The sequence below is a fragment of the Lycium barbarum genome, chromosome 4 (assembly GCF_019175385.1).
Source record: "Lycium barbarum isolate Lr01 chromosome 4, ASM1917538v2, whole genome shotgun sequence".
Classification (NCBI taxonomy): Eukaryota; Viridiplantae; Streptophyta; class Magnoliopsida; order Solanales; family Solanaceae; genus Lycium; species Lycium barbarum.
Genome location: NC_083340.1, coordinates 10,917,478 through 10,926,810, shown reverse-complemented (window position 1 = coordinate 10,926,810; position 9,333 = coordinate 10,917,478).

Sequence of the window (9,333 nt, the reverse complement as noted above, 5' to 3'; positions counted from 1 at the left end):
GATCTTGGCTGCCTTGCCTAATGATAAATTTGTGGTGATTTTATCTGACACTCAGCAACGTAGTGTAACAATGGCCTACCTGGTGGTGGATAGAGGTGTCGACTCCTTAACTGTGTCCGTGGAGTATGTTCGGCATTATTATTTTGATTGTTATACTTTGTTGCTGGAGGGGAAGGATATGTGAGTACTCTTTAATTCCTTATTTTATGTTTAATTAATCCCAAACCCAAATTTGTTTGAATTCGGTTGTCTGCTTGGTGTCACACCCCAATCCTGATAGGGCATGATGGGCACCCGACCCTTACTTAGAGCCGAGAAAACCTGTTGGATCTCGTTATCTCATAATCCTTAAGTCATGAACTGAAAAGCATAGTGAAAGCTTTTAACAAAAACATTCTTTTCGTGTTTTTCAATTCAAGCAAAATCTGTAATCGTATGAAATTTGTAACATAATGCATAATGATACATCGGCTTAAATAGCCGCTTACAAGAATGACATACTATATACGTGACTCTGTCTGCAAAGTCTCTAACATAATTCATTATACCATGACATGGGTCCTTTGACTCGGCAACACTCCGGAAAGAAATGGAGCTCGCCAATCCAGCTGGAACATCTTCTAGCAATATCCTCTACTCCTCTGTATGCACCTGCGTGGCATGAAACGCAGCGCCCACAAGAAGGGGCGTCAGTACGAATAATGTACCGAGTATGTAAGGCATGAGTAACAATATAACATAGATATGAAAAGTAACAAGGAATAAGAGATAACCTGTACATCTGAATGCCTCGTAGGGCGGATGTCATGCATGCTTAGCCTTTTAAAAAAAAACATTTCAATACATATACATAGTAACATGCCCGGCCATTAAGGCGCGGTGTGATATATAAATAGTAACATGCCCGGCCATTAAGGCTCGGTGTTATCATCATTAGCCTGCGTCCAGGCCTCCCGCGTCCGGGGCAATATCATAACATGCCCACTGCAATGGTGTGCACATCTACGTGCCTGCCCGGCCGACTATAGCGCGGCGCGGTGTGAGAAAATACATACATATATATAAAGCATGCATAAGAGCCCAATTAAAAGCCACAACTATATCGGAGTGACGTAAGGTCGGTAGCCTCCAATTGTATTATGGATCAATCATCTTCGTTTACCCCACCTTGAAGGAACAAGGTCATAAGGTGAGAGTGCCAATCAATGAAGGAAATTAAGAAATTTCAAAATAAGCTCAATCACCTCATAATAATAATAAGCTCATGTACATGGAAACCTTTATGAATAAAATCATCTCATAAAAGCATTGATCTCATAACTTGAGACTTTTAGCCATAAAATCATCATCATCATAGAAAATATGCTCATCTTTGACATCATCACTATCATCGTAAAAACGTGTTCATCGATGTTATCATAAGAGCTCACAGAATCATAAATCTCGGGTTTGGAAAATACGGCATTTTGGAAACATTTAGGGGTTATCGGGAGAGGAATCATGCCTTGGAATCATGGAATTCTAACTTTTGAAAACAAAGAAGTTATGGAAGCATTTATGAAATCGTAACATAGGGACCATGCCTTTGAAAGGAAGGGACGAGCCTCAACATACCTGAAGGATAATTTCTTGACCTCCAACTTACTTCTTGTCTTGCAATCCACTGAAGATTATTCGTAGCCTCGTAATCTACATATACAACCATTCATACTATTATTAGAATCATCATCATACGCTCGTCTCGAAACTTTAATTAAAATCCTTTTTGATTCTGTCGAAATTCGGGCAGCATTTCCCCTGTTTATATGCCTCGCCCGAAATTCCAATTCAATAACCAACAACATCAACAACAACACCAATAGTCGTAATATCATTTCCAACACCAACATATGCCATAAAACAACCCACACACTATTTTCCAAATTTCTCAACCAACCCACTTGTGATACGACTATTTAATAATCTTTACTTTCGTAAGGAAGTTGAAATTAATACTAAGAACATCAATAACAACATCCCCAACATCCTACAAGATAAATATAGGTATTTCCATCCAAATTTCTCTTCAACCCTCAATCCATAGATCAAAAACATCAACACAACAACTAAAACTTTTATTTCTTGCAAATATTCCTTAATCAAACTTGATAAAGAAAGAGATTTAATGATTCATACCTTATTTTTATGAAGGTAGCCAAATCTTCAACATTTCACTTGCTCCCAAGCTCCTCCAACTCCAAAATGAAATCATAATCGCGTCTACGCGTTGCCCGGACCTCGATTGATTTTCCGTAGCTTGAAATTTCACTCAAAATCCTCACTTTTATGTGGGGTTTAAGCCCCTTTTGATGGCTGATTTTTCTGGAAGGTTTTGGAACATTTTGGACCATTTTTATGCTGAAAAATGGGGGTTTTGACCCTTTTTATAATTGGCAAAAGTCGGCATACTGTAGCTAAAGTACTGTAGCAGTACTGTAGCAGTGCGGTTTCTGCGCGACAGTTCAGTTTGTAACGTCTATAATTCTCTACTCCGACATCCTATCGATGAGTGGTTTGTTGCATCATAAACTATACTTGACGAACTTCATTTTAGGCTTTTGAAACGCCTTAAAACTCCAAATATACATGGAGATATACCCCTCCAAAGTTGACTAAAAATCTGTCTAACATTTCTCAAATTTTCGTCGAACTTATTTTCTTCAATTTGCTCGATCTCGAAATATTCCGAAACTCTCCATACATGATATTTATCATTTATTATACATGATAATGACCATATTCTTGTGTTTCAAAATACTCTTTCCCGACTACGACTTACAAGATCATAATCATCCATTATTTAAACAATATAATTAATAATGCCTCATTCCTGATACTCCAAAATTATTTTACCTAGTCGTAACTCGACATACTTATATTCAAATTTAACCAGTGCTTCTCCGAGGTACAGGGTGTAACACTTGGTTTGTATGAAAGTTCTTTTTTTTTTTTTTTTTTTTTTTTTTTTTTTCTGTTGCCAGAATTATAGTCCCACCTGTATTATTTCTTGTGTAAGTCCTTTTTTTTTTTTTTTTTTTGTAGTCATGGTGCTTGTCATTGGTCCAAGAAATTGATCTAACTCAAATTGCATTTACTGTGTGCAACTTCTTTTTCCTTCTTTCCTAACATGAAAACCAAACAAAAAAGGGAGAAAAAAATGTCATATCAGTCGGTCAATTCCTACATGACTTGTCGGGGTATGCTATATGAATCCTCTATATCTGTATTTCCCTCTGCTCGGACTCAGTAAAAACTTTTGAAAGTTAAAATAATTTAAACCCTTTAGCTTGAATTTGTCTATTTCGTCAAAGTCATTACAAAGTATCTCCGTCTCATTTGACATTTCCTCTAGAGTAGTATGGCGATTTAAGACAAAAATATGATGCCAATTTTAAAGTTGAACCCTGAACTGAGGTGCATTTTGGTCCAACAAAATCTGGCCCGGCCTTCCTGTCTTGCAAATAAATGAATTGGAGTTAATGAGTTAAGACTTGGTTATAAACACTAAGGAAGTGAAACCCTTCCACCATATATAGCATAAAAGCCTTTTGAAGATGCAACAAGAGATGATCTCTACAACTGACATAAGTGATTCGTTTCTTTTTCAGGTTTTCGGCCTATGAGATGTTAGACATCTTGAGCGCCTTTGGATCCAAATCGTTTAGTGAGGGAAAACCAACTCATTTCCATGTAGTAAGATACTCTTCACGCTGAAATCTTCAGGAAGAGATGAATGGGGGAGTTACGTAGACAACGTAACGTTTTGCAGATTTTGCTAAAGGACAATTAAGTAGGAATGTTTTTGGATATTTTTGAACTTTTATTTGATTACTAGTTTCTCGATACGTGCGTTGCACGTGAATTCTGAATTATGTAGTTTACGATTTTGTAAAATAATATCAATGTTATTAAAATAAAGGTTTGAGTAAATAATTATATGAAAAAAGTACAATTTTCTATGAATGATCAATGTGAATCATCGTATGGTGACTGGTTTGTCAAGATCAAGATGATTAGATATCGTCTTAAACTATAAAGATGCAAAATTAAAGTTTAATACATACATATTTGATTCTTTTATTTACTTTAATTTCAACAAAGAAGTCAAGAAGAAAAAAGAACGGTAACCTTCTCTCCGTACAACTACGAAATATTCACAAATAACGGGCACATTTTTCTCTTTCTTAGCGCTTGAGCAACACGCTCCGTCCCATGGGGACGCCGGCACCGCCGGAGACGGCGCGTCAAGGGGAAAACAATGCCCAGCAGACGGCGACAAACCAAGGGAACACCTCAATTCCTCAAATGAACAGCTATGCAGGGGCAATTCTTAATACCCCTGTCTCGAACCCTAACAATACCCGATATGGAAACCCCAATGTGAAAGCTTGGTACACAAATCACGATGGGAAGATTGCAGTGTTATTCAAAAATAAAGACTTCTATGAAACAATGGTTGAAGAATGCAAATTCACTCTAGTTGGAAAATTCATCAAAACTCGTCCCCAAATCGAAAGAATCAGAACAAAATTCGCAGAGAAAATCACGGTTAAAGGTAATCTCCATATTGGAGTCTTTGATTACCGTACTGTTTTCTTAGATTTTTCAAAAGAAGAAGATTTTAAAGCGGTCTGGTTCAAAAGATCAATAGAAATTGAAGGACAAGTCATGTGGATCGAGAAATGGACTCCAGATTTCAAATCGGAGCAAGACTCACCAATTGTTCCTATATGGGTGTTATTACCGGAATTACCTTTCCATTGTCATTCATGGAACTATATCAAGCAAATAGTAGCTCCGTTAGGTACTCCCCTAACTATGGATTTAGCTACTGAACGAAGAACAAGGCCTAGTATGGCAAAAGTGAGAGTAGAAATAGATTTGACCAAACCAAAAATCAACTCTATTTGGATAGGATCTGAGGACGATTCTTGTCCTCGTAAAGGATTTACACAAAAGATTGAATATGAAAATCCCCCTAAGTACTGTACTCATTGCAAAATTCTGGGACACTCTATTGTCCAATGCAGAAGAGTGGCTCAAAAGGAGGTAGAAAAGGAAAAAAAAAAAAGAAATAACGACAGCAAAGAAGAGAATGATGTTGCTGGTGGTGAGGAAAGTACCAGTGAGAAGGTTAAAAATGCTCAGCAGCTGTATGAAAAAAGGGAAGAGATTAAAGAAAAGGTTGACGACCAAAAAGTTCAACACAGAGAAAGCAATACTAAACAGGAAGAGGTGAAAGGAAATGAGATAGGGGAAAAGGATCAGAATGATAATAACATGAAGTTTAAGGCTGGCTCATCACAGCAAAATCAGAAAAATGGAGAGAAAGGAAAAAAGAAAAAAAAGTACAGCAAAAAGAAACTTCCAACAAAGAAGAGTATAGTGATGGTTTCTACAGTTCTTCCACAGAATAGAAAAAAAAAATTGCTGCTGCAGAGGAGGAAACTGAAAAACACAGTGAAGACATGGTTTCTACTGAATCGATGGCAGAAGCTTCAGCCTCGGATCAAAACAGAACTGAGGAGGAAAAACAGAAAAATAAGAAAAAGAGCTATGAGGAACAAACTCAATAAGGGCAAAAAGAAACAATCCATATTTGTAATACAAAAGATAAAGATACAGATGCTTCAGGAAAGTCTGGAAGAAGTCACAGTATACAAAATAAGGCCATAGAGGAAGAGCAGAATTATGATCAAAGCAAGGCCAATACAAATGGTAAAATGATTAGCAAGGATATGGATCTAGAGGAAGAGCAATCAAATAGCCTAACTACTACAGAGGGTATCAACCTCTTTGTAGAACTTAACTGCGAGCAGGGCCACCAAGACAACCAAGGCAACGAGATTCAACAGGTAGAGGAAGAAAAGAAAAATAAAGAGGACCCTACTGATGCTATGTCACAATGTCAAAGCAGTGATCAGAGTAAGGACAGGGATGAAAACACTAGCAAAAGAAAGAGCAAAAACAAAAACAATGCTAAAGAAGACAAACGGAAAAAAAAACTGAGAAGCCTAATCTTCATCAGAGAGGAGAAGGAGATAAAAAGAATACACCCTCTAGTTTCCAATGATTAGTACAATGTTTTGGAATATTAGGGGGGTTAGATCCAAAAAAGATATTCATAGACTCAAGAAACTTGATAACATCAACAAAATGATTTTCAAAGCTGTTTTTGAGCCTTTTGTAGACAAAAATAAGATAGAAGGTTATAAAAGATTTCTGGGATATCATCACTGTGTTACCAATTCTAATGGTAAAATATGGTGTTTCTGGAACCATATGGATCATACTAGTATTATAGAGGATAATGAACAACATATCACTCTCAATATGAAAAATCATGTTGCTGACAGAGGCACTTACATCTCAGCAGTGTATGCTAAAAGCTCTGCTAGAGAAAGAAGAGAGCTTTGGGACAGTATTGATAATTTGAACAACTCCTGGGCAGGTCCTTGGTGTATTGGTGGAGATTTTAATGTGATCAGGGATCCTGAAGAGAAGTGTGGTGGTAATCCATACAGAGCTAGTAAGAGCCTAGATTTTATCAGTACTATGGAGGCTTGTGGTTTTATGGATATTGGTTTCTCCGGACCAAAATTTACTTGGTGTAATAACAGAAGTCCAAGAAAGAGGATCTGGAAAAGATTAGATAGAGTCTTAGTCAATGATAAGTGGACTCAAAACTTCAATAACAATACTGTTCAGCACCTAGCTAGAACAGGATCGGATCATAGACCCTTATTGGTGAAGTCTCTAAATGATCAACATCATCACATTAAGTATTTTAGATTTCTGAATTTTTGGACTACTCAGCCGGATTTCCTGGGGATAGTGCAACAAAGCTGGGAAACAAGAATTGATGGTAATCCAATGTGGCAACTCCAGTCCAAATTAAAGCTTCTAAGCAAAAGACTGAGTAAATGGTCCAAAGAGAGCATTGGGGATATTAATGAGGAGGTTAACAACTGGGAGGCTAAAATGCTTATTTTGGAGGACATGGACCTACAAAACAACTCTGAACAGCACAGAGAAGATCTGAACAAGGGGCATACCGAGTATGTAAGATGGTTGGGGCTTCAGGATAACTTGATAAGACAAAATGGTTCAAGGAAGGTGATTATAATTTGAGTTACTTCCATAGCATTCTCAGAAATAGAAGGAGAAAACTCCTCCTTCACAGAATAAAAAATCACAGAGGGGCGTGGATTCAAGGGGATGAGAAAATCTCTAAGCCTGTTGTTAGACACTTTAAAGGTTTTTTCAATCTGAAACAGCAGACCAATGATCATAGAATGCTGGATTGCATCCCTTCAATAATCAACGATCAGGATAATGAGCACCTCATTGCTATTCCTAACGAGGAGGAAATAAAAGAGGCTATTTTCAGCTTGAATCCTGAAAGCAGCGCTGGTCCAGATGGTTTCAATGGAAAGTTCTTCCAATTCTGCTGGGACATCATTAAAAAGGACATCACTGCCTTTGTCACAGAGTTCTTTAAAGGTAAAAATATCACTAAGTTTTATACCCACACCTGTTTAGCTCTCATCCCTAAAGTGGATTCTCCTTCCACCTTTCACGAATTCAGACCCATTAGCCTTAGTAACTTTACCAATAAGATCATCTCAAAACTTATGGCAAATAGGCTTAGTCCTCTGTTGACCAATCTAGTTTCACCCAATCAAAGTGGCTTTGTTACTGGGAGATTGATAATGGAGAACGTAATGCTTGCACAAGAAATTGTGCATGATATTGCGAAGCATAACAAGGGTGGTAATATGGTAATGAAACTAGATATGGCTAAAGCTTACGACAGATTGCCTTGGTCCTTCTTATTTAATGTCCTAAGGAGATTTGGTTTTTGTGATAAGTGGATAGACATGATTAAAAGAATAGTGGATAATGTTTGGTATTCTATCCTGATTAATGGCACCAGACAGGGGTTCTTTCAATCTTCTCAAGGTATAAAACAAGGGGACCCTGTCTCTCCTTCTCTTTTCATTTTGGCTGCGGAAGTCCTTTCTAGATCCTTGAACAACCTTCTCAATCACAACAATTTTACTCCTCTTTCCATGAACAAGAGAGGACCTCAAATCAGTCACCTTGCCTATGCCGACGACGTCATCATCTTCTCTAGTGGTAGTTCAAAATCTGTAAAACTTGTCATGAAAGTGATAAAAGCCTATGAAAAATCTTCTGGTCAAAAGGTCAACGATAGTAAGAGTTTCTTTCTCACTGGACCTCGGACCAGCCCCTATCGAACTAACAGATTAAGACGATGCAGTGGTTTTATGGATACGACCTTCCCATTTACGTATCTAGGCTGCCCCATTTTGTCTGGAAGAAAGAAAATAGAATACTTTGATGGTATGGTGTCTAAGGTGGTTAAAAGGATGAATGGTTGGCAAGGGAAGATGCTAACAGTAGGAGGAAGAGCTGTTTTGATAAAAAATGTCCTCCAGTCACTACCTACCTACACCCTCTCAGCCCTTAATCCCCCGAAAGGTACTATTAACCTTATTGAAAAACACATGTCTCGATTTTATTGGGGTTCTTCTATTGAGAAAAGAAAATATCACTGGAGTTCTTGGAAAAATCTCTGTTATCCTAAAGAAGAAGGAGGGGTTGGGATCAGAACCCTTTCGGACATCACCAACACTTTATCCATCAAAAGATGGTGGAGATTGAGGACAAAGCAGTCCCTATGGGCTGATTTCATGAAAAAGAAGTATTGTTCTATCAAACATATAGTGCAGAAGAAGTACATCACAGGAAACTCTCAAGGTTGGAAAAATTTAGTATGGGCCAGAAACCAGGCTGAAAAGCACATCAACTGGAATATCAATGCAGGGAATTGTAATTTTTGGTGGGATACATGGACCAAGCATGGCCCTCTCGCGATGATTCCTTCTGTTTACTATGATGAATCTTTGGCTAATCTTACTGTTAAAGACTTTATGATTAACAGAGAATGGGATGAGAGAATTCTTTCATGCATTTTACCTCCCAATATTATCAATGATATTAAGGACATAGAAATTGGGACTGAGGATCAAGATGATGACCCAGTCTGGAATTGCACCGAGGATGGCTGCTACACCAACAAAACTGCCTAGCATATCATCAAGAAAAACAGACAAAAAGATGATTTTCTGAACAACATTTGGCACAAAACTATTCCTTACAAGGCTTCTTTCCTAGTATGGAGATTATATCACGGGAAATTGCCTTTCAATGAAGCTCTCAACAGACTTGGAATCTACTCTAATGAGGTATGTTTTTGCTGTACTAACC